The sequence below is a fragment of the Felis catus genome, chromosome D1 (genome assembly GCF_018350175.1).
Source record: "Felis catus isolate Fca126 chromosome D1, F.catus_Fca126_mat1.0, whole genome shotgun sequence".
NCBI classification, from domain to species: Eukaryota; Metazoa; Chordata; class Mammalia; order Carnivora; family Felidae; genus Felis; species Felis catus.
The window spans coordinates 19569918-19583439 of record NC_058377.1 but is presented as its reverse complement, the minus strand read 5'-3'; the positions used below and the strand labels follow the sequence as shown (position 1 = coordinate 19583439).

The following is a 13522-nucleotide window of genomic DNA, read 5'->3' as shown; positions in this document are numbered from 1 at the left end:
GAACAGGGAATGACTGGATTCTAAGTGAGGGCTCTTAAGAGTGTTAATTGAGGGGCGCCTGGGTGGCGCAGTCGGTTAAGCATCCGACTTCAGCTCAGGTCACGATCTCGCGCTCCGTGAGTTCGAGCCCCGCGTCGGGCTCTGGGCTGATGGCTCAGAGCCTGGAGCCTGTTTCCGATTCTGTGTCTCCCTCTCTCTCTGCCCCTCCCCCGTTCATGCTCTGTCTCTCTCTGTCCCAAAAATAAATAAAAAAAAAAAAAAAAAAAAAAAACGTTGAAAAAAAAAAAAGAGTGTTAATTGAGGGTGGCATGCTCAGAGAGCACTGGAGATCAAAAATTCCCACAGATACTTTACGTACGGATCAGGAGTTGGCAAAACTGCTACAGACACACAATGGAATATTATTCAGCCGTAAAAAGGAGTGAAGCACTAACACAGGGTACGGTGTGGATGAACGTCAAGGGCATTCTGCTGAGTAAAAGAAACCAGTCACAAAAGATCATGTATTGTATGGTTCTGTTTATATAAAGTATCCAGAATAGGTAAATCCATAGAAACAGAGAGTGGATTGGTGGTTGCCAGGGGCTGGGGGGAGTGGGAAACAGGGCATAGCAGCATAGTGGGCATGGGGCTTTCTTTGGGGATGATCAAAATGTATTCGAATCTGATACAGCACCACATGGAGAATGTACTAAATATCACAGAAGCGTTCACTTGCATATGGTTAATTTCAGGGGCGCCTGGGTGGCTCAGTCGGTTAAGCATCCGAGTTTGGCGCAGGTCATGATCTCATGGTTCATAAGATCAAGCCCCACATCAGGCTCTGGGCTGAAACTGCAGAGCCTGCTTGGGGTTTTCTCTCCTTCTCTCTCGGCAGCCCCAAGAATGAACTTAAAATGAACTTAAAAAAAAAAAATGAACTTAAAAAAACCACACACACACAAATAAGATAAACAGCCAAAAAGAAAGTGGTTAATTTTAGGTGCATTTTATGCGCCTTTAACGTCAGTGAAAAGAATTCTGCAGAAAACCCACACCTGAATAAGTTTACTATATAGGAAAGCTTTCTGGCTCTTTACATGGTCTTGATCATTGGGTGAGTTTTGTGAAGAAAGGTCTCCTCGACTTCTCTACATTTTTTTCTGAAGGCAGTAGCGTCGTCTTGGTTTTCTGTACCTCCACGAGTCCTCAAGTTCTGTTTTAGGTGCTGTTTTCATTTATTCACTTGGTGTCCCGGAGAATGGTAATGAATATGTGATCCCGGACGGAGGACTGCAACCTGGCTGTGCAACTTTGGCAGGCAGCTTAACCTCTCTGGTCTCAGCGAGACACCAATTAGATTATTTCTTGGGACTCAGAGTTTGACAGTGCTAGGTTTAAGAAACGGGCAGTGCATTGTTAGGTTCCCTTTAAATATTCTGCCAGCTAATTCCTCTGGTTCTTTTACTTTGAATTCATTTATCAAACCTTGCTAGACAGACAGGAAAAAAAAAATTATACTTTGAATTAGCCTTCTTTTTTTTTCCCCATTAAATCTCATTAATGAGGAAAACATTCATTTCCATATCTATTTTGACCACGGGGAAACTTTTCTTCGTGTTTTTTAAGATAAAAATGCCCAAAGCGTGAAATTGACGTACTTTTAAGGTTAGAAAAGCCTCAAAAATGATTTTTATCTTTAATTATAATACGTATCAAAAGATAACGCACTGCAATAACTTAATAGCCCATCAAAACACTATCTTCAAGGGTCATTTAGCATTTCCATGATAAATTGCTATTTTTAGAAGCTTATGTAACCAAACAAAGAATGTGTTCTTGGCTATGGCCATGAAGACAAGTTATTATCGTGGGAGGGACAAAGGAATCTGAGAGGCCCATGAGAGACGGATCCAATCGCAGAGGACATTTTATAGAGTGCCCTTTCTCTTCAGTCTCCATTTTCTGCAATCAGGATAATGTAGTGCATTTCAGAGCCATTTTCCTTTTTGAAGTGCTCTTTCCTCATTAGTTAATAAATACTCATCAATGAATTTTCCTCCTCGTCTTGGAAGTTGGGAGTAAAAAGAAAGATAATCGCTTTCTGTTTCGTAAGTATGATTCCCTCTGGGACTTCCCCTCTTGTGCTTTTAATGGAAACATAAGAAATAAATGATACCTCCTCGTTTGAAAGGACCAAAGACTACCATTCCTTCCATACAGAGCCAGTGGAAATTTACTGCAGATATCAATGACCTTTAGCAACTACCCAACTGTGGTAACAGAAGGAATGTCTGTCTCCCATTACCAAGCTTTGTAATGCTTTAGTGTCTCCTGAGGACAGGTAACTAGAAGAATGCCTTGGAGGGGGCGGGGGGTTCCTTGTCAGTGAGCTGAATATGGTACAGTTGAGCTGGGAAGAGGTGGTCTTTGTCTGAGCACGGGTCTTCAGTGGCCTCCGTGTCTCTGATTTCCAGGGTCAGAAGGGAATGGCTTCAGAATTTTCTATTTCTTTTTGCGTTCTCTGCGCTGTAGCAACTTAGTTCCATTTAGACTTGGCTATGATTTTCCCAGTTTCTGCGGCGGTGAATTGCATTCCACACACTTAAAGCAGCTCCTAGACCGTTCTAGCTGCACGTGGGTGGGGGAAGGGGTTCAGGGAAGACAATTTATAGCATAAGCTATGTCTGATTTGGTTTCTGCTGGCTTGTAGTTTATAGTAGCCTTGCCCAATAGGCATATAACACAAGCAACTAATGTGAGCCATGTGTGTTTTGTTAAATTTTATGGTAACCACATTAAAAAAAGTAAGGCTAAGTAAGCGAAATGGATTTTAGTAATACATTTCATTTAACCCAGTGTATCCAAAAATGTTATCACTTCAATATGTAATCGATGCAAAAAGTGAATGGGGCATTTTTACATTTTTTAACCCAATCAGTGAGTTTCGATGTGTGTTTGTTTGACACTCAACGACACATCTGTTTGGACTGGCCGCACATCGGATATCAGCTGCGTTTCATGTGGCTGGGGGCCACTGGGTTGCATAGGTCAGGACTGTAGTTCTGGAGAGACAATGTTTTAACGTATTTTTAAATGAAAAAAAAAAGCGTTCTGAATTATTTATCACCAAGTCAAATTCTGATGTAACTTACCTTAAGTGTTCGAGGCGTCCTTCTCGTCAGATTAAGTATCTTTTGTGTTTTTCAGGGGTGAGAGGCAGTTAGAGGGTCCCCTAGGGGAAGGGCTAATACATATTTTCTCAAAACTACAGTTCACTCTGGTGGTTACGTTCGGTACGGAAATGAACCACAGCCTGAATGAATTATGATCTCTCCCCCTCCCCATTTTGCTTTCTGTTCTGCTGTATCTTGAGCACCAAGAAATGACAAGACTGTTGATTTCAGATAGTGGTTAGGATTTGACCGGGTTTCATTTGAGCCCAATCCTAGAGCAGCTGCGCTGTAAGTGGTTTTTCCACATACTCTTCGTTTTTTGGTATCATCATCTCCCAAGATAATCTTTTGTGCTTATTTTTATGTGGTTGTGTTCTCACGAAGAAAAAGGCTCCTGCTTATACCTGTGGCCTCTCATCTCAGTTCAACTGAAAAAATTCTAAAGGGCGGCAGCCATGACCGAAGGAGACAAGTGTCAAGATGGCTGCAAATCCCCTTCCAGAGGCTTGACGTCCCATTCTTGGGCTAAAGGCCTCATTTTTTCTTTAGAAAAATGTCACCAATATTTTGTCTATCATCCCACCAACTGGACCTTTAGCCATTCGCACTTCTGATATCTATAGGGGAACAGTAATTAATGTTGGTAATTAGTTACTTTGAACAGTGACCATGAGCAAGACACTGTGGTAGGTGCTGTGAGAGACCCAAGAAAGTAGTGCCATCCTCCCTTGTCCCCAAGGAGCTTAGCCTGATGGTGAAAATAAGCTCGATACACAGAGTCATGGTCAAGGTTCTTAAAGCGTTAGGGCAGAAATATCCGCAGGGTAGTCAGATGACCCTGATGTACTGCAAGACAGAGTGAACAAATAAATATTTGCCAAGGCCCTACTCCAAGCCAGGAGGTTTACCAGATGCCAGTAACAATGAAGGTGAAGATGGGTTCTCTTTCTGAGGATCCCCTAAACTACTGTGAGATGGGGGTGAAAACCAGCCACCTGAAACGCCATGCGAGCTATGATATAATGGGGAGCTAGGACTACAGAAATGCAGAGGAAGGTGAGACCAATGTCTCCAGTCCAAAGTTGGGGTCAGATCATGAGGGGCAATGCTGATAGGGCTGGTTTTCCAAATAGGAGTTCACTGGCCAGACAGGGAGAGGAAAACAGCCTGGAGAGAAAGGGACAAGAGTGAAGGTCAATGTGGTTCTAGGGCTGGGGAGCCCTGGAGAGAAGTCGTATACTTGAGGAAGTTCAGTTCTCTAAAAGACAGTGGATCCTATCTTAGGATACCCGATTCCGATTCTGCCTCTGTTATGTTCCCTACAATTCGTGGATGTTTAAGAAATTATTGTAGGTTGCTAAGATTGGGTGATCTTTCACTTTTATTTAAAAAGTAGCCCATCAGTGACTATTAATCACTCTAATGAGAGGCACCATGCCACCGTGCTTAAGTGCTGACTCTGGAAGCCAGGCTACCTGGCTTCAAATCCCAACTCTTCCGCTAAAATCTCTGATATTTAGCCTCTCGGTACTTCAGTTTGCTCATCTGTAAACTGGGAGATCAAAATAGCATTTACCTCAAGGGTTACTGTTAGTAATGCAACGAGTTATGATTTGGGAAGGGCATAGAATAGTGTCTGATTCACGGGAAGAACCCTAAATGTTTCCTAAATCTAATGAAAGCAATACTTAAAGTTCCAGTGGTTCTGCAATGGCAGACCAGCTGTCTGTGTGACTGGCATGTGATCGGGGAATTGTTGATTTGGGTTTTTTTTTTTTTTTTTTTTTTTGAGGGAGTGAATTTGTTTGCAGTCTAGCTGGTCTGAAATCGGTCAGTGGTATACACTGATTGATTAAAGCAGATTGGAGGAGACATTCTTGCAGTAGAACGATACAAACTTTATATTTTATTTCCGTACATACCAAAAACACATTAAAATTTTTTTTAACGTTTATTTATTATTGAGAGACAGAGAGACACAGAGCATGAGCAGGGGAGGGGCCGAGAGATGGAGAGACCCAGAATCCGAAGCAGGCTCCAGGCTCTGAGCTGTCAGCACAGAGCCCGACGTGGGGCTCGAACTCACAAACCGTGAGATCGTGACCTGAGCCAGTCGGATGCTCAGCCGACCGAGTCACCCAGGCGCCCCTAAAAACACATTTAATTGCTCTTGCTATCGAAATTTCCACTTCAGTGAACTTGCATGTGAAATATCTAGAAACACCAGTTATTTCCAAGAGAGTATGTGAGAATTATGTGTGCATATTTGTTGGATCATATATGAAAATAGTGCTTTTGTCAGTAAAGGCAGAATATTGTCACGTTGTAATGAGTGACTGCTTTGCATTCATGTAAAAGTTGCTTATTAAGAAAAATCCCAGGGGTGCCTGGGTGGCGCAGTCGGTTAAACGTCCGACTTCAGCCAGGTCACGATCTCGCGGTCCGGGAGTTCGAGCCCCGCGTCAGGCTCTGAGCTGATGGCTCAGAGCCTGGAGCCTGTTTCCGATTCTGTGTCTCCCTCTCTCTCTCTGCCCCTCCCCCGTTCATGCTCTGTCTCTCTCTGTCCCAAAAAAAAAAAAAAAAAAAATGTTGAAAAAAAAATTAATAAAAAAAAAAAAAAAGAAAATCCCAAACGGGCTTAAAAGTAAAGAGAATAGTCTACCGTATATCCATAATCTATCAATCATTTAGATTTTAACCTTTTTTTTTTCTTGGTTAAAGTATTTTGAAGGAAATCCCAGATATCATAGCATTTACAAAGTGTATTTTCTTGGGGTGTCTGGCTGGCCCAGTCACTTAAACATCTGACTTCGGCTCAGGTCATGATCTCACAGTTTGTGGGTTCGAGCCCCACGTCAGGCTCTATGCTGAGAGCCTGGAGCCTGCTTCGGATTCTGTGTGTGTGTCTCTCTCTGCCCCTCTCCTGCTTGTGCTCTCTCTCTCTCTCAAAAATAAATAAATGTTAAAAAAAATTTAGAAAGTGTATTTTTTTTACATAACACAAAGCCATCCCACCCACAATAATCTTTCTTTGACATATCCCATCCATATTCAAATTTTCCCATTTGTCCCCAAGTGGCTTTTTCAGTTAATTTGTTTGAATCAAGATACAAACAAGGTCTACCCGGTGCATTTGGTCATCAGAACTCTTATGTTTCTTATCATCTAGGATGGTCTGTGTCCCTATGTTGGTTTGAGTGGGTTTTATTATGTGATGGGCTCAGGGTCTCAGACCGAAGGAAGCCCTGTACTGGCCAGGTAATAGGTGGTGGCCTAATTCGCCTGAGGCAGAAAACTTTTGGCCAAGAAAGTTAAATTGTAATGTTCTTCCCACAAGGTTTAATTTCAATTATATGTATTTTAGGCACTGAGCAAGGCCCTAAAGACCCAGAAATGAATGAGACGCAATCACGAATCGGAGTTTCCGCTCTTTGATCAGGAGCGTTTCTGCGGTGTGACCTGTTAGAGGGAGAGATCTTGAGGTCGAGTGGGGAGTGTGGCTGCTTCCAGGGAAGCAATCAGTGTGCAGGTGCTACCGACTCTGGCTCAGGGCTTTTCTTTACAGTGTGGGAGTACATCAGACAGCCGAGAATGCTGGAATTTTTGTAGCCCAGTTGGGCAGGTGCCTAGTGATGAGACAGGAGATTCTGAGGTCTGCCTTCCATCCTAACACCATCTCCCCTAGCAACATAGTGTCCGAGGTTTTATTCCTCAGTGAGTATAAATTACGTCGAACCTTCACACCTATGCCAAGCACTGGATGGCATTTGAGAAATGGTTACTATTTCCCAGGAAGTAGAATTCTTAAGAAGGCACGTGTAGGAAAAAAAAAATCCCCTTAGGTCTTTGCTTTAGATATGTCTTCTTCCTCCAAATTTGAAAGGAATTCCGAGAGGTGGTCAGTCTACAGGGAAGAAAGGAAGATGCTTTCTTTTCCTCAGGATCCTGTGTGTTAGGGAGAAAGCCTGTTCTGAACACCAGAGGCGGACCAAGAGAGCGTGGAGAGAGGACTGTGTGGGGTGGGAAGGTCTCTGGACTGAGATGTGGAAAGACCTGGGATTGCCTCCTTGTACGTCACTTTCCGGCGACTTTAATTTGAGCACGTCTTTGAACTTGAAATCAGCTTTCTTATGTATAAAACAGGTGTAATGATGACTTTTCCATATGAAAGATGATGGTTTTGAAACTTTTTAGAATTTGCAGCCCCCTCCTTCTCCCCACCCCCAGGTAGGAAAGGAATGTTGTTACTGCTGTCTTAGGAGGAAGAAACCTGTCTGAATTCTTTGGAAGAACGAACAGCTAGGAGGGTGCTGTGTCGATCTGAGGATGGTCAGCCAAGGTCTTTGGAACTCAGAATGAAGAATGGTTTAAAACCATTTACTTATTTCCAGAATGAAAAATGAAAGGAATACTGAGGCATTTTTAAAATGATGTAACTTTGTCTTGGGGCGCCTGGGTGGCGCAGTCGGTTGAGCGTCCGACTTCAGCCAGGTCACGATCTCACGGTCCATGAGTTCGAGCCCCGCGTCGGGCTCTGGGCTGATGGCTCAGAGCCTGGAGCCTGTTTCCGATTCTGTGTGTCCCTCTCTCTCTGCCCCTCCCCTGTTCATGCTCTGTCTCTCTCTGTCCCAAAAATAAATAAACGTTGAAAAAAAAAATTAAAAAAAAAAAAAGAATGGTTTAAAACCATTTACTTATTTCCAGAATGAAAAATGAAAGGAATACTGAGGCATTTTTAAAATGATGTAATTTTGTCTCTATCTCTATTAGTGTAGTAGCAAGAAAAAAATTAAATTAAACTCACAGACCCTGAGTCAGGCTAAATTCATCCAGCGGTAGTGTTAATTAGGACAACTTCTGCTTCAATATAAAATAGGGTTATGACCGTGAGAAGTTGGTTTATTGAAGATAGGTATGAATTGGATAGACTACTGGCCCTTCCATCAAGTACAGAGGGCGCTGAACTTCGGGTTATGTGGTCAGTTGATTATTTGCACAAAAGTCATGTCATAAAGGCTAGTGAGAGAGAGAAGGGGAGATTAGGTATCTGACCTTCACACACCCGGGGGAGAGGTCAGAACACTTCAGGAAGGTGTGAGAGGAAGACAGGTTCTAGAACCAGAGGAAGGTTTGAAAAGTATGAATACAACCAGCAAATATCTTCTGGTGCCTTCAAACTAAACCGGGAGGACCAATTTTGGTTTTGTTAGCATTTCGGGTGCTCTGTCTATGGCTGCGTTCTAAGCATCCTTGGAGGGTCGGTAAACAAACCACACACACGTTGATATGCTCAAAGGAGCACTGGTGACATCTCCAGTAGAAAGCCATTGAATTCGAGGATCAAGGTGGGGGGTAAAGAGTCATCAGATGAGCAGAGTGGCGAGTTCCAGAGTAACAAAGCGATTGCTCGTGTAACAGCGTGTCGCATGTGTTTGTTTTAATAGTGTTAGTTGTGCCATCCAGAAGAAGGGACGGTTTAAAAAATGGAGCGCATCTCACATCTCGAATATAAAAGCTGCCATTTCTGTTTCTTTGTGTCATCTAATTTTTGGATCCTAAATTGTATTTACTGAGCGTGTACTCGGTGGAGGTACCACCACAGTGCTGGGTGTATGCAAAGGAAGGTGTCATTAGAGGATGACAGAGTAAGATCAAGCCAGAGGAAAAACTGCACAGTAACCAGGGGTTAGTAATTACTAAGGCATTTGTGGCAAGAGCCATTTCAGGTGAATGGGAAGAGGAATGACCCACATAGTTTATGCTGCTCTTTTCTGGCGGTTGGGTTGTCAACAGAGAGACTCAGGCCTCGGGAAGATTCCACGTGGTGGGTGTTGAGGTGATCTAGAGACCGAGAGATGTGAGTAGGCCAGCTACTACATCCCGTCTCTAGGACAGGCTCTTGTTGACAGATAGGTTACAAACTGGCCTGAAGACATGATCTCCCGGAGGCTTTCTCAGTAGAATATAATCCCCATGAGGGCAGGACTGGGTCTCTCTCGGTCGCAACTGATTTTCCGGTCCCTCACGTGGCGTCCCAAACCGAGTGGGAGTTCAGTGAATAAAAAACTCTGTGTTTGTTGGAGAATGGTCTTCCCCGAAGCAAAAACTTTCTTTGAAGCTTAAATGTATATCGTAAAACTCTGAGGCCGTTAGTTAAGGCTGAAAAAGATTTGGAAGTGAACGTTTGTTGAATCTTTCCATTCCTTCCAATAGACGGGATCCCACCATCATGAAAGCGTCCATGCACGTAATGGCCACACTCCCACGTGCCCACATAGACTCACTTCCGTCCACCCTTTGGTCCTCTGATCTTCGTGGTCTAGTTTAGAAAAAGAAGCGAGGAAAGTGACATGAATTGAAATTGTACATCGCGGGTTTTTTTTTAGGCCTTAAAAGACCGTATATCACCAGAGAAATAAAGCCATTCTTCTAAGATTGCCTGTAATTTTTTTTTCTTTTTTGGCAAGTTCTCCCTGTCTTTTTTGTAGCTCTGTCTCTTCCTTAGAGGATTCTTTAAGTTCTATCCATCATCTCATTTACTGAAATGTACCTCATTTGGGAATGAGAAAGTTTTGGCATAGCTGAGAGCTTTTAATGGAAATATGAGAGAAGACGACTCTGACATATATAATACCTTCAATATGTTTCCATATATTGCACGATCTCTGATGCATAGCCCGAGACACATAACGACAGATGGGCCGGGGAGAAGGAGGAACATTCTCCAAGCGGGGATTTCTTTAGAAACCAGCACTCCTTCCAAGGTGCTTTGAGCTATTCTTAGCAATTGGGGTTCAACACTTTCACCCCCAACAGGAGCAGGTTTCTGCCAACAGGCTGCCTGTGGGGGCTCTGTTGCCTAGCATTTTATTCCAAACAAGAGTCAAGCCAGACAGAATAGTCTTAGAGAAACCTAGAGCCAGAGAACCAAGCCCCTGTTTTGAGCTGCGGGACGATGGTCAAGTTACTTGACTTCTTTGGGCCTGCGATTCTTCCATCATGTAATGGGGCTGAGAAGTAGTTTCTGTTCACTTCCAAACTCTGAAACAAGCTATGAGAAAATGTTTATGTAACAGTGGGGATTATGAAATTTTCCATGTTCTTTGCAACTATCTTTTTGACACATCTAGAGTGGAAATAATTAGGAGGGATGTTTCTTTTCCCTTCTTATTTTATCCAAATCTAATCGTTTGATGGCTCAGAATTTCCTCAAATGCAAACAACACATTCCAGAATAATGCAGAATTTCATTTTGGAGCGAGAGGACTAAGCAGTGAAGTGTTTTGACCACATGTTACGGGGTTGAGAAAATTGAAAAACCACCTACACGAGAACGTGGGCTCCGTAACATTAGCGAGGCTTTACTACGGAGTCACTCTGGGAGCATCTCATTTTATTTTATATTTGCTACCCTGTCTGAGCCACGTGATAACAGATTTGAATCGGTGGAATATCTGATACGCTCTCTTTCTTAACTGTGTTCCATTAGCTTGAGCTATTTATCAGAAAACGCTTTTTTTTTCTAATTTTTTTTTTTTTTTTGACTTGCACACAATCTGGTTGCCTGTTTTCGCCACACCCAGACATTGTGCTGACAGAGCCTTGTTTTTCCACAGCATAGTTTTCCCATCTGGGGCGTGTGCTTGTTATTGTAGTAAGATAGATAAAATACCTACGTAAAGACATACTCGGGCCAAACACAGAGTATATTCCCAGATGTATGGCTTGCCGGAGGGGAGGGATCTGAGAAGTCTTTGAGTCCAGAAGGGCTTAGAGAAGTAAAGTGCCTGGGTGTTGGAGAGCTCATGACTTATTGGGGAAACAAATGCCTGCGGAAGGGAATAGCTACCAACGAAAGAAACCCTGGAATGTCTCCTGGGTTAATTTAGGATTCCTTACTGGAAATAACTGGGGCCATTGGAAGTACAGAAAATTAAACCCATTATCTTGTTTCTCTGAGCCAATAAGAATATTCTTCAAATTAGGAAAACATTATCCTGTAGCCGATTGCAAATCAGAGGATACCTATCCATAATCGGTAACTCTGTGATGTTCAGGTTTTTTGAAAGTGTACAGTAGAATGATTGGAAGTAAAAAACGTCTTTCTCTTTGACATCCTTACCATGCCTACCCTACTGAACACTCCGTGTCCCCCGCTATAGACCTTCCTTGCCTCTGCCTCTTCATCCAGGCCTAACACCCACCGGAAACACATTATTAGCTGCTTTCAGCTGGTTTTTGCTCTGGTTTGATCCCAGTCCCTCGCCAAAGGGGGCATGGCAGCCTTGAACTCCATGCTTCCTATGGTTCCTCAACCTGGTATCTGGCCTTGGTCTCTAGGGAGGTTAGATATTGATCTGTTTGCCAGATGAGGCAGCGAGGGCTGAATGAGAAGAGCAGCAAGTCTGAACTTACAAGTAGAAGAGGACTTTTCCAGTTGGAACGGGATGCAGGGACCATGCCATCCAGCACAGAATCACAGTGACAACAGGTGACCACACACGGAGTCCTCCCTGTGTCAGGGACCAAAGAGTACGTTCTAACTAGATGGCCTGCCTTAGGAATGCTGTTATCCACCAATGCCCAGTGAGATGTATGGGACTTTCCTCCAAGGAACACCTCACCACATGTCCACAACTGGCCGTTCTAGGATTGACAATTCAACACTTCCTAACCCTTGCCTCATCTTCCCCATTGACCTTGCTACCCATATCTGTGCTCTTCCTCTACTGAGCGAGCACACTATTCACCTTCTGTAAGTAGGGTTTCCTTCTGGCTTTTCTTTTCTTTCTCTTGTTCAGTTTGATCACTAAGCTTCCAGGCAATCCTTCTTTGGCTTCTAGAACCTTTTCCATGACGCTGCTCATTCAAGTGATATTTTACTCCACTCCTTTAGGGCAGATTCAGGAAACTATACAAGTTGTTCCTTAATCAAGTAAACCGTAGATACTCTTTTGAGGTGTGTGTGTGTGTGCGCGCGCGCGTGCATGTGCGTGTCCGCGTGTGTGTGTGTGTTCAAACCCAACTGCAGAATAGTAATTTAGCTCCTGCTTCATAAGAAATAGGCATGGAAGTCTCAGTGGGGGTAGTGGACAGAGTCCTTAGGGAATTTATTCTAGGAATATATGAGATTGGATCTCTTATCTGTCAACTGCTGTGGTTTGGGGATCCCTGAAAGATTGGTTCAGTTGAAGGAATTGTACATGTTCATAGCTAGTAAGTAAAGGGAGAGAGAGAGAGAGAGAGAGAGAGAGAGAGACATAATACCAAAGGAAATACGTTACTAGCTATTATGTAAGATATTCTGTTTCTATCTGTCTGATACTGTGGACATGACTTCCTGAGAAAATACTCTTTCTATAACATTTGACTGGCATGGGCTATATTTTTGTTTAAGATATTTTACTCTTCTCACATAAACCAATTAACTGTCATATTTTATCCTTCCAGGAGTATCCAAATAGAAGGTTGGCTGACAGCCAGTTTGCTAAGTCCTAGAGGATAATAGCTCATTGTCTATAAAGAGCTTTGTTTTAAAGTCTCGTCAATTCTGGCAGTCCTCGTGATGCAGAAGATATTTATAAGGCTGTGAAGAAAGGTCATATGTTGGGTGTTAGCTGCACTGAGTAGCCCAAATGATTTTATTTTTCCATTCAGCGGCTGTTTGTTGCTGTAAATGACCCAAACTTGACTCGCTTTCCACTATTTGCTGAAAATTTCACCGTTGTCCGAAAGCTTACATAGCTGACTTGCTGAGTAGTTTGGAATGGCCCACTGCAAATTTAGATGTATCCTAAAAATATAGATAGATAATAGGAAAATGAATTTAGTCAAATCTGATACTCCCAATTCATAGGCAACAATATTGGCATTAGGAGGCAGCAATATCTTGGTGTGTTAACGTTTCCAGTCAGTAAAAAACGACCTCCATATTTAAGAGGAAAAACTGCTTTCAACTTCTTCAATGAAAGGGCAATTTTTTTCATCTTAAAAAGCTCATTCAAACCAGCATATGAATGCTTTATGAACAAATGAAGGGAGACTATAAGGGATTACATTTCTTTTGAACTGTACAAAGATGTAAAAAACTTGAAGCAAAAGGACTTGATTCAAGGTAAATGTTTGTTGAACTGATTTATCGATCCCTTCTAAATGCTCTGGGATGAAAAATTCAAATCTAAACTCCTTTTTTTTTTTTTTTTTTAATGTTGCTAAGCTTTCTAGAAGAGGGCTTTGAATCTTGAACGAGTGTAGGTTTAGCCATTAATTTCCAGCACTTGATAATTCCAGTAGAGGCCCTGGACGCTACCGTGTTAGTGCAAGAAAGGATGACAATCAGCTAAGCATCGTAGCCCCCCCAGAAAAAC

General features: G+C 42.7%; 1 long non-coding RNA gene across 1 annotated transcript in view; it reads left to right on the top strand.

The window, feature by feature from the left end:
- Nucleotides 1-895: 895 nt before the first annotated feature.
- The window catches only part of LOC123380373, a 63865-nt gene continuing 51238 nt past the window's right edge, over nucleotides 896-13522 (top strand). The window contains exon 1 of the long non-coding RNA XR_006586054.1: nucleotides 896-2090. This is a non-coding gene — a long non-coding RNA (uncharacterized LOC123380373). The remainder of the gene's footprint in view (nucleotides 2091-13522) is intronic.